Genomic DNA, 13,350 nt, shown 5'->3' with positions numbered 1-13,350 from the left:
GAGTTGAGATCTTCCAACATTGCAATACAATTCCCTGCAAAGTTACGGAAGATACAATTGAAGAGGACAGCAGCAGCCCATGGGCTCTGAAACACCAGTGAATATTCTACAAGTTTCAAACACTCATTTGTTTGGCTGTCTTCCAAACACAAAGCATTGAAAATGTTCATTTAGATCGTAAACAATATGCTTTTAATATTTGGAAATATTTTGAGATCTCAGTTATCTTAGTTGCTCATGTGAATTTTAATGGCACACTGGTGCAATAAGGTCAGCTCTACCTTTTTACCAAGGGCCTAATCCAGCACCTGGTGAAGTCAATCAACAGAAACCTGGCCATAGTGAACTTGAACCCAGGTTCAAGTTTGCTTTGTCTTGCAAATTCACCTTTAGTTATGCTACAATAAATCTTTGTACAGACTCACTGGATTTCTTTTTTGGCATCCAGAAAAGATGTTTAAGAGTATTTAGTACATTCTGTGGATGGTCATAAAACACTTAGCTGAACACTGTTAATTTAACTTGCTGACTGGTAGAGACTGTCAAATAGCTGTTTTTTAATGAGGTCTGTCCATCTGAAACATCTTCAGAAGTTCTTCAAGCTATCATAGAAAACAGTGTTCTTTTCCAGTAAAAATATTATCACGTGTTTAGTACTTTTGACACTCGTATCAAGCATTCTAACTGCTGAAGTTTTACTTTGCTATAATAACCACAGCCAGTCAGGACTGACAGATGAAATCACATCTCTGATAGTTTTAGGGTATAAAAAGGAATGTCAGAAGACATTTTTCCATACACGATCTACCAAATTTACGCATTTGGTTTAAACTATAACCACTAGTTGTCGACTCCACAGACTTAATACTATGCTTACGTTCCAGAATCAGTATTGACAGTTCTGCAAGCATCTTGAGGTCTCTGTTAGGTTAACATCAAAAATATCTATAATGTAATATCTTTGTAACATTTTTATCATCTCACTTACAAATATTAAAAACTTAATGTACCACAGGTTAAACAACATTTATTAAAGTGTGAAAAAAAAATATACACACACACACACATCACTGCTGCTTGAAAAAAAAAAAAAAACCACAAGACAACCCCACCACACTATCTGCACTAAAATACCATTAACAAAGATGGTACCCTTAACTGAAATGATGACCCAAGGAAAAGGAAAAGAAAAATTTCATGATAAACTGTTTACCAAACACCAAACAAATCTCAGTCTATTGAACATGGTCCTCCCATGCAAAGAAATGGAGTGAAACCAAGTTTCATAAAGGTCAGTGATTGTTTTGCTGAAGTTTTCCATGTATACAGCATTTTCAGAAGTGTACACAAACCCTCTTTTTTCTTGACCTTGCATGGATTTTCAGCGACCCTAAATGTCATAAGTGTCTTTAACTCCCATTATATTTTGAAAGACTATGAAGCAAAAGTCAACGCTCCCCAGCAGTTTATTCAAAGCTGATTCCTCAATCTCCAACAGACCTTTTTTGGCTAAAACCAAACAAATAAAAGCTGTGTGCAAGGGCACGCGCGCGCGCGCGCACACACACACACACACACAAAATTCAGCACTAATTCCAAATGACTGGAATTTAGAGAGCTGCATACACAAGCAGATCTATCAGTGCTGACAATAAAGTGGCAATATAATTATTCACTTCGTCTACCTTTCTCCCATTACTATTAGTCAAATTTTCTGAAATAACATTTTTCAGAAGTCTGTGTTTTTCTTCACTTTAGGAATAAGATATGGACTTTAATTACTACTACAGGATTTGCCCTTTCACTGGAAAATATGCATTTTTTTTAAAAGACACACATGAAAGTTAATACATTTTGCCAAGTGCCTTTTTTAGAAATAATTTTATCTTGGAGTAGCATATTTTCCACATGTTGCTACAGTTCCTACAGTAAGTGTTAATTTCTTTTGGGTGCTACTACAAAAATACAACAGCCATATATAATTAGTATGCTGTACATAGTTTTAAAAATTCTTTACTTATATACTCTTTTCTTTGGCATAGATATTCTTATTAATTTTTTAAATTTAAAAGATAGGACATTAGCTGCTTTCTTCTTTCAGGTACCATACATGCTCATAAGAAAAGAACTATCATGGAAACATACAGCACAATGATTTAATAAAAAAGAGAAATCCATTTTAATGCAATAGATGTATGCTACTTCATCTGCTTAGACCAGGAAGAGCTAGGCTATATAAGTTTTGTGGTTTAAGTCGTAGATTTCTCACACTATTCTCTTCCCTACCTCAGAATTTTTTTTTTTTTTAATATTCAAAGTGTTGTTTCCCAGTGGTCCGGCAGAGAGTGCTCTAAGTTCAGCTTGGTTCACATGCTCCATTATCTGCCCAAGAGCCGATTTTGTGCGCACCTGGATGGGACAGACATCTAAAGTGTACCTCAACTATAATAAAAGATATGGACATTTTTATTTTGCACTCCATATTACAAATAAGTAGTCCAAGCAGCAGTGTAACAATCTAAAAGATTAAGAGACTTGCTGTTATTACCTATTTTAAACTTTGCTTAATTCGCATTTTCTTCACTGATTACTCCTTCAAAAGATAACATATACATCATAGAGATTAGACAAATTGTTATTTTTAAGTCTCCCAAACAAGTGTTTGCAGGTCTTCAAGGGTTTTGTTTTATATGCTTCTTCGTATGTGCTGTTTTGGGTAAAACCATAAGTCACTCTTCAACCACCTCATCACCTTCCTTTCTCAAAACCTTTTGGTGGAAGTGGGTTTTTTTTCCTTTTTATTCCCTGAATACAACTCCCTACTCCTATTGTCACTTGTACAGAAAGCTCCCTGAGTCTGGTTTTCTCTTTTTCATTTTCAGGAAGTTCAATTCACTGCAAATCCATTTAATTCTGAATCCATCTCTCCATTTGTAACAATGTGAAGTTACATACTCATAGCAGTGATGTGTATCTCTACACATTTTATCAGTATTCTTTCAATATTTGTCTTTACCAGTTTATCAACTCAACTTTTAGCTATAATTGATCATCTGCGCAGCCTCTACCCTCTCCCCACAAAAGCCTCCATTACATGGTTGTTTTATCGCAATTACACATACATCAATCTTCTTGTTCAGCTGCATTACTGAAGAGCCATAAAACAGAATAAACAGCACAACATCATTTTGTGTAAGATAGTTTTTTGCACTGGCTTTTAACTGAGTCCTGAAGCAGTGCTTGAAAAGATAGAAAACACATTTAAAATATTTCAAGAGCTGTCTCAGTCTCAGATCCCAGCCAAAGAGACAAGTCTTATCTCTTAACACAAATTAGATTGCATTGACAAACTTTTTGTTCAGATAGGGTATTTTGAACAAGGTCATCTTATTGCTAAGATTATATATAAAGACAGTGCACAAAACTAATGTGTATATGCTGTCCATGCACTAATGAGATTCAGCATCACAAAAGGGTAGCCAGACCCATCTCCAAATAAGATTCATTGCAGGGATCCTCCTTCCATTTCTTTAAAGATCTTACCCTCTTTTGTTCTTATAGGCCAAGATTTCCATTTTTAGAAAATCTAGGCCTCCTGTCAAAAGCAGGAATGAATCAAAGATACCACTATTCATCCGGGAAAAAAGCCTGTTTCCATCTGTAGGCCTCACTGCAGGTACGTCCCAAAGCTACTAGCCTGGCAGCATGCAGAAGGATGCTCTCTTAAAATAAGAAACCATGTTCACTTCCAAGGCCCTCAGATTTGTGACTCTTTTCTCAGCCCCTGATAGGAGAAGACCAAGCCCAGTAAGACTTCAAGTCATCCCTGGGACTCAGGAGACAACCAGTAACACCAACATTCAAACTCAAGTACCAGCATATATATTTGAGCAGAATGGATCTAAGCAGGGTGGGGAGAAAGAAAGGAAGAGGAAGGTATAAAGGTGTAGCAAGGAAGTATATCTAGAAGTACCATCTATTCTACAACGAAAAAATGTCTATCTTAAATATTACAGCTTTCCTCTCTGTATTGCTGATCTAAGACAAATACTACCGGAGAAAAAACACAGGCTCTGACATATTTGGGGGACAACAGATAAGCAGATTCACCACCGTCTTAGTCCATCAAAATGTAAAAAACCCTCTCATTAAATCACTCATTATGAAGATTAAACCATAAAACTGCAGTGAACTACTTTAACAATATCTTGAAAGAACCACCCAAATCTGAGGGACTCGGATATTCACATCTGCTGCAGTGGCTGGAAGGAGGATAGCTGGCTCTTGGCCACCTCTTGAAGCCTCCTTCTGAACAGTTGGTAACTCTGAACGGTGTACAAGAGGCAGGGAAACGCTCTGGCAGGCAAAGCTCAGAGAAAATCCCACAGCTGTGTGAAATAACTGTGATGAAGATTTGAATCAATTCTTTGAACAAATAATCTTACAGAATCCTGCAATTTCGTACCCTTTAAAAAATGGAAAAGAAAACAAGGCAAATGTTTTTGGCTGAAAAACCAAAAGCATTCTCCAGTTGTTGGAAAACAGCTTTTTCCTCAAGATTTCCCAGGTTGCGGCATCATTATTAGGTTCCAATTCCACACCATCCTCGACTGGTCACCCCATTTTATGCCCAAGATTGTTTCTATGAGAAATTCAACAGAACTGCCTTAAATTAATAGGTAGATGCAGCTGTTAGGAAAACATGAACTTTGGTATATATAACTGTTTGCAAGCAAATCTTTTGCTGTTGAACTTTTTGCCTTTAGTAATTTTGGCTTCTCATACTATTCTAGTACTGTTAGTGAGGAATTCAAGTCAAAACCAAAAAACAATTTTCTTTTTCTTTATCTTAAGGAAAACTTCTTATGCTGAAAAAACAGCAGAATGTATAGTCCTGCTAGGTATAAGCTCCATGAAAACATCTTCAGGCACATAAAACATCATGAGCCCCTTTGAGATGAGAATATTAAAAAAAACAGCAAACTTTTACACATTCAAACAAGGTTTTACTAAAAACCCTATAAAAATATGGCCCGCATGAATTTTCAAATGATTTTAAGCTACATTTAAGAGTCTAATGATAAATTCATTCTGCGAAAAACAAACATGGTTCATGGCAACATATTTGGGTTGGATCACTATGTATGGCAAGAGATGTTACTGCTAGTTCCCTTTTCCATTCTTGCCAGGACTGCTACAAAACATTACCACCACAGGCAACTGTTACACAGATATTTCAAGCAACACCTCTTTTCTGGACAGCGCTTTAGACCAAACTGGTCACAAAGTACCCCTGTAGATAAGGAGAGGAAATCATCTTTTAAATGTTACAAACTCACAGTTTTCTGTCATTGAGGGTCATCTTTCGAACTTCATAAAAAAAAAAAAGTCCCTACAAACTGTCGAATGACATTAACTTTGAAACCTACATTTATTTTTAGGAATGATTTATTGTAAAAAATATATGTAAAAGAAGGACTTGAACAGCAGAATTCAGTTTGATAAAGAAAATTCAGAATGATTAAAATTTGGAGAATAAATATAATCCTTTTAAATGGTACTCATGAAGACAAGGGCAAGAGATGAGAAATACATTTGCAAGATGATAAGAGGGATGGATGCGATCACCAGCAGAGAAGAAGCTACTACACTTTGAAGATGTGCAGCATGAAGTTAAGAGATTAATACTGAACATGAAAATATAAACTTTCTGTTGCAATCCTCTGACAAGCCACACAGATTAGTTCAATGAGTTTTCAGAAGCAAAGATTTGTAACCATTTGTAATGCAGACAATATCTAAGCTAGCATTGGACTGCAAGCAGAAAAGTCACTAATGAGACAGAACTGCTATCTTTCAAAAAAGTGCATCTGCCTTCCCCCAAAACTTAGCTCAGATCTTAATTTGTGCATTTAGTCAGGCACACTGGTTAGCTCTGGATTATGCATTTTGGATTAAGATTTAAAAATCAGTATATAAACCAGTGGTTAATACTCCATTAACTTATTTGGCAGAACTGTGTTTTTGTTATGTCTTTATACAGTATCTAGCACAAAGGTACCTTGGTTAAGATCCCTAAGTTGAAACCCCTAAGCACAGTTCCCTGTGCACCAGTAAAAACAGCAGTGAAGGCTGCTACTGCGAGTCTACACTGGAGTTTCAAAAGCCAGCCACATACAGGCAATGGTTTCGGCTGGAACAGAGAAGGAGAAAGCAGCAAAAGAAGGGCTAGCAGAGCTCGAACAGCAGAATCCAACTTGGATAAAGCATTTGCACTCTTTTTGATGAGCACTTGTGCACAGGCATGCATCAGGACTTGTGATATTGTAAGACATGCTGAAGGTAAATGAAAAAAAATATATTACAGTTGATGGACACAGCACTGTCCATACAAAAAAAGAAGAAATTATCCTAGTTTCAGCTATAAAATGCCATAGGGTCCAGGTTTTGTTTTGTGCAGTTTTTAAATGCAGCTTTTTAACAAGTAACTAAGTTAAAGAACTATATTCTGACACTAAGCATTTAGAATTTCATAGTTGTTTTTCACAATGGTCATAACATCTGTGCTGCAGCATATTGCATGTACAATTTCTTCAAGTTTTAAGGAAAGCTGAGAGACCTGAAGTGTATTCACAGTCCAATTCTAAGTTAGTATGATTTTCAAACTGCAAACTTAAAAAAAAAAAAAGAAAAAGAAAAAAAGTCGCGTCACGAGGGAAAACTGAAACAAAAGTCACAAACAGGTTCCAACAAATAATGCATGAATAAATACAGAAGCTAATAAACACTCAGGGCCTTATGACTCAAAACAAATGCAGATGGCCAGGAGGAGATCAGACTTCTCTTGGCAAACTCTTCATGGGAATGTGTGGGCAACTTGGCACCCATGCAGTGAGCTGGTAACAGTGACTGCATACAAGCATGACTCAGGCCAGCACATTAGAAACAACATGTCATGGCGTTTTCATTCTTCCTTTAATCTACTGTAAACAATTATCTGAAAGTAAGCTAGAAAAACTATTTTAAGAAAGTTATTGTATATATTTGTTTTATTATACATGCACACAATCAAATCCTACTGAGCTGCATAAACTTTCCTCACCTTAAGTTTGCGATGACTGTATTACACAAACAGCAGATAATAATAAACTGAACTGAAGTCATCAAGATGATAATATATAAAAATACGTAGCATGCTGAAACATAATGTAGGATAGGACTGAGCCTGGAGTAAGATACTAAGTTTAGGTGTTTATATGCAAGCTATAATCCTCTCATTATAATTAATGGATATATAGTCTTTATAAAAAAAAGTCTAAAGAGTGATCCAATTCAGTGCAGAACACACACCTTGCAGCTGGTAATCCAAATTGTTCCCTAGACTCCAATGCCTATATTGACTATAGAATGAATTCAGGTGCACACACATAAGCACTTACTATCATCTGGGAGACCCAAAAGTATTGGAGAAATCAACATGGCATTGCTTGATACAGCAGTGGTATCAACTGTAGTCAGCTATATAGAAGACTTGGGAGACCCCTACAGCGACAGATGGAAGCCAGGCAAAATACTCCTGTGTATCTCAAATGGCACTAGTTGCCTATATGTGGACCACTACATCAAGCCCCCAATCTCCTTTTGACTCCTCAACACACATCCCATTAAAATCATCTTTCTCCAAATCCCCCATATTGTTACAGGAATTTCTAAACTCAAAAGCAACCAAACAATTGCTGGAGCTGGATTTGTATGCTTTCAATCAGAGCCAGGTGCCTGAAAAGCAGATTTAATGTAATTTTAAAGCCATAAATTGATTTACAAGGTATAACACATAAGGGGACAGAAGCCTCCAGCCTTGTACCTCCCAGACCCATAGACCCTTATGGCATAAGTACTTACAGCACCTGCAATTGAGGATAATTAAGATGCTCAGGGACAGTTGTGTTAGAGTAAGATCTGCAGGGATACATATCCTCTCACTTTTAATGTGAGAACGCAAATTCTGCAGTTTAGCATATTGCTACATAGCAATTATGTTCTAGAATCAACTTCGGTTTTTAATCATTTCCTTTCCTCTGCCCGTCCCTTTTGCCATGACTGTAGTGTAATGTTGTCATAAAAGGCACTTCAGTGTGAGTTGGAGTGAATGTGCTCTCTAGGTCCCTATGACCTGCGGATAATGAAATAGTTACCAGAAAACACAAAACACAAGGACACGGAAAGGAAAAGTAAGTGCCAAGAGGTAGTGTGTAAAGTCTCCCAAGAACTGATAAGGTCCGGAGACCAGTTGTACGGATGAATCTGCAAGAACTGATAAACTCAGGACACCAAGATTCGCCAAATCTGTACAAGGCCACCTGCACAAGGCCACCTGCACACACTCGCATCAATGAGCTGTGTAACTCAGGCCACATCCAAAAAGGTGGTGGCTGCTACAAGCAGACAAGACGACAAAAACGAACATGAGAGGGAACAGCCAAGGGCACCACTTGAATAGGAACCTGCTATTAACAGTAAAAGCTGGGTTCTAGTAATAATAACAGCTTAATTAATAAAAGTTATTCTAACAAATATTCATTGTGACCTGTGTCTCTCTCAAGTCAATCCACTATCAGGAAAATTCACAACAGTGAAGACAGACCTGCATCAGCTTTCTTAGTTGCTGCTGGCAGACAAGACTAAACATAGCAGCGTGAAACTCAGTTCAGACTGTAGACCCAAAGAAGCTGAATAAATATTCAGATTTTTTGGTCCCTGGCTAGTTCTAAGCCACTTTTACTAGTTTAGAGCTACCTTAGGTATATCTGTCCTCAGAGATGAATCAACACCTACTTAGGAAAGCTCTAGATATTGGAACCAGTCCAGAAGGAGACAACAGCAGTTTATAACATTGCTTTTAAACTCGCTATGTTCTTATGACAGATGCCAATTATCAACACAGTTTACCTATACTATGGATTAAAAACACTGGTTGCAGGCCACTTAGAACCAGGGGCTCTAATCCCCTGGTTGAATCAATGGTACCATAATTAATCTTGTTAATTACTACCTTACTAATATCGTCTTTCTTCTACAGATGCATCAATATGTAGTTGTATGTTTAGATGTATAATTTAGAGTAACTAGAATTAAAATTTAACACATATTAGTGATTTTTCTTTTAATAAAGACCTCACTATGTTTTACTAGACCATATCTGAAATTCTTATTCTACTTAAGAAATGAAGTCATTTGTACAGTAGATGCTGTGATGCAGTACTGGTATAGCTACGGTGAAGGACACCCGCAGTGCTATCAGGGGAGTAACTAACAAGGAATCTCTATTTCTAAAAGGAATTTAGATTGGCGTAATATCAGCTGATATCTGACATATTGCCAACCAGACTGACTCCAAATGAAAATGCCAAATAAAAATTCTCTAAATGTAATTATTTTATAAATATAGTATAGTACAGTCTCCAAGTATGCAATCTCCAATATGCAATATTTACATTTGCAAAATACTATATTATTTGAGATTCAGTCAAGATTTCCATGTAGGTAGAAGAGGTATTTCACTGAGTGCCAAAAATTCCATCTGTTTAAAATATCTACTTATCCAAATACAGGTTAGTAATCCATGAAACCCTGAGGGGATTTGATAAACCTGATATGCTTAGCAGATTTTATTGTTGCCTTTCAGAGACTAAACTGATTACCAGCTACTGTATTCTGTGCTTCTGACCAGACTAAGCAACACGTTTCTCTTCATCAGCATGAGAAATAATACAAATAAATATTTTAAATACTGTAGCATACAACTGCTTAGTGGAAGGCAGAAGACAATCATAATACCATGGACTTTCTCTTGTAGTACTACAATGGTAAAAAAGATGAAATCTAAAGAAAAAAATAGTTTAAAATATGTAACACAAAAGGAAGGGAACAAAAAGAAATAGCAGAGGGCATATTTCTGCAGAACTACTGCAAAGAAGGTGCAGACTTGCAGGTTTGTTTGGTCAACAATTCCAAAAAGGTAAGGTTTTCACACAGATTACCATATTTTAAATTTGTATTTTTAAAGCATCTTCCGGATTATGGCAACTCCAGAAGATTCACTTCTTTTCTCTGATGAGCAAGCTACTAAGTGCCTATTTGCTTTGCAGTTGCTGACACAACAGAAGTCTGACTTCTATGTTTTTCTTCCCCCATTTCATCCTGGGTAGATGCTTTTCCTTGAAACTTCCCACCACTGCTACTATCAGCGTGGTACTAAAGCAGGAAGATTAGTGCATTAGAAGGGCTCCTTCCACACTTACAACAACTGCAACAACAATATTGACAACAACAGCTTCTCCCTATTTCATTGATACGGTGACAGGAGATTGGCCAGTCTGAAGAACTGAAGACATTTGACCTGAGACTTGAGGCCACTGAAATGTGCTGACACTAATGAGAAAGATTAGATTAGTAATGTTTACCATACTGCTTCGCTGTGTCTGTAAGTTATGTGCCTGCTCTGTATCAGATCTCTGGGCACTCTCTCCAGGCTACGGATAAAGACTTTCAGGATAGACTCACGAGCCTCTACAAGGTACCCCTTTCTCTTTTTCGGACTATGAAGTAATGTAAATAACTGTTTTAGACAAAATGCTTGAGTGAGATGAATACTATCCATGATCATAAATCACCAAGGATTTCTATTACCACAGTTCATCATCCATAAGTTTTTTTGATGATATGGTCCTGTGTAGGTCCATATAGCATTTGCTTTAAAAAAGATTAACTAGGGGTTTCAGCTGTAATTCTGTACAAGCGTCACAGTAAGACTTACCAGAAAACTTAAGAATTAACTTAAACCTTATTTTCTTTGATGCAATATAAAGAGTTTTTATGCTTGAAAATTCTGTATTTGGTAGCATTTATTTTCAGTATGCCAATTTCTAAACAGGCTTTAACCAGTTTTTAGCAGGCACCATATGCCAGTTTCTTATTGTGGCATACGGTACAACAAAGTAGCTCACCAACATCTGCTATGTGTTTCCAGGTCAAACCTGAATTCACAGATTGAAATAAAAGAATTATTCAAAAGTAACTGCTCCATTCCTTTGACAGAAAGGTATTTTTAATGAGACAATTCTGACCAATATTTATTTTCCTCACTTGATTTTTCAATTCCTAAATTAGCATCAAAACCCACCAAAATAATGTGGTTCCATGAGCTGGGCTCAAGAAAAATATCATAACTGCTAGAGAAATATAGTAGAGTCACACTCTTCATATTCACCTGTGACTAGGATTAAGGTGCAATTCATTTCCTGAGCAGTAGGAAAGGACAAGGAAGACTTCTGGCCAGGAGAGATGGGAATCACTGCCTGCTCTCCAGATCTCCCCAATCCTCTGTGTCTGAGCAGAGAAGCTACACAAGCAGCATCCCTCCACTTCCAGCTTCGCAGATGGGACTGGGATGAACCGTGGGGCAGAGCACAGGTGGGGCAGAGTAAGGATGAGTCCAGCAGGGCAACACAAATAGTATGGGTATAAACCATAAATAATATCAATATTGATATAATAATATCAATATTATATATGTATATTATATATAAAATATCATAATAATAATATAAATATAATATAAAAAATAATTAAGAACTAATACTCCTCTTTCATGAGATATTGCCTATTTCCACTCATTTTACCTGGTTCCTAATGAACTAAATTGAAACTAACTGGTCTTTCTGTTCTGAGATAGAAAATCAAAGATGATTACACATTTTGCTCTTTAATAACAAGAGCATCACATATAACATGTATTAACTGCTCAAGAGTTAGACTATCTTACAGTTTACACACATTACACATTAATAAAAAGAGATGTCAGACCTTGTAATGGGTCATTCAAGCTAAGCAGCCCTCTGCTCCTCTTCTTCCTCTCCTATGTGTGGTTTGTTTCAGGAGGTAGTTCCATTCCAACATTATCGTAAAAAAACAATTCTGGCCATGGTAAGATCTACCAACAGAAATTTACATTTTAGGGTGGAAGTCAGTTTGAGCTTGATGTCTAAATTTAGGTGTCTACATATACATATCTACGCTCCTCCTCCAGTAAATGTGTTATTGACTTACTGACTAGATCTCTTTTCAGAAATTCAGCTGACCAGCCACTTGGTGTCTGCCATTAGTCCCTTTGACCATATAGGAGTTTAGATACCTAGAATAAATGCAGACATGTACATTTAAACATCTTAATCTCAGATAAGTCTTACCCTTTATTCTATAAGACTTTTGCCCATTACATAATGTAGTAGAGCTGTAAAGTCTTAAATATCCAATCAAAAGATGCCTTTATATCTGTTAAAAGTTCATCGAGCATTCAGGGAATTGATGCCTGAATTTTTAAATTAACCTTATTTAACCTGAATTTTAAATTAATCTTAAAGCAAGAAATACAACACAGCAAGAAGTAAATAAGCACAGCAAATAAAAGACATCTAGTTTTATCCACTGTGATTTTTGTAAGGACTTACATACATTCTTATGTGTACATAAGCAAGTACTTCCTAGAAAGGTTAATGTAACTGTTCATGTGATTGAAATTAAGCATATGCTTATTTTAAGTTTGGAAGAACAAGATCCATTCCTTGCACAAAAATTTTTTATTTGGTCACTTTAGTGTGCATTCTAAGAATCCTGAAACTAAGGCATTATCTCTCTTTCCAAAAATATCTTCTTCCTCAGGTAGATTCATTTCTAATTTCCAGTGTGGAGCAGCTTTGGCTTGCAGTGAATCTTATTTAAAGATCAATTTAAGTTTTGGCATTCATCTAAGCTTTAAAAATGCTTTAATTTAGTCTCCTTTATGATGCGTTTTTGTTATTGAGAAGTCTATAAAAAAGTAAGACCAAGCAGATTCTACACAGTGACTCAAAACAACAACAAAAAAGAATGGAAGTATTTATTAAAACTTTACCAGTGACCAAGCTTTCGCTGCCTCTGGCTGAATACACGCTATTCTAGATGTCTCAGATTATTTTGGTTAGTCCAGAGATATGACTCAACCATTTCAGAAGACTTTCCTCAGTGAAGAAGGTCATAGTCAAGTCACCTTGACTTCCTTTTCGCTACACTATTTAGACTGAGCTCCTTGGAAAAATGAGTATCCTAGATTTCTGCTTAACCTTTTCAAGAAAATATAGGCAACAGAAGACTTCTATGTTCCAGTAATGTTCTCACTGGTGTTCAGTATAGAAATATCCCTACTTCTATCCAGTATTCTTCTGTCTCCAGGGATGATAACTGCTTCCTTTGCCATCACCACAAAATGGAGCTCTTACAGATGATCCCCTGAATTTCAGTGTTCCCTTCAGC

The 13,350-nt window shown here is 36.5% G+C and overlaps 1 protein-coding gene across 3 annotated transcripts in view; it reads right to left on the bottom strand.

Annotated features, from left to right (window-relative positions):
- ME1 (malic enzyme 1) overlaps window positions 1–13,350 on the bottom strand; it is a 236,160-nt gene that overhangs the window by 155,034 nt on the left and 67,776 nt on the right. The gene's annotated exons all lie outside the window — the stretch shown is intronic.

The sequence above is a fragment of the Apteryx mantelli genome, chromosome 3 (genome assembly GCF_036417845.1).
Source record: "Apteryx mantelli isolate bAptMan1 chromosome 3, bAptMan1.hap1, whole genome shotgun sequence".
NCBI classification, from domain to species: Eukaryota; Metazoa; Chordata; class Aves; order Apterygiformes; family Apterygidae; genus Apteryx; species Apteryx mantelli.
Note: the sequence above shows the minus strand (reverse complement) of the source record. Positions and strands in the feature narration are given on the sequence as shown.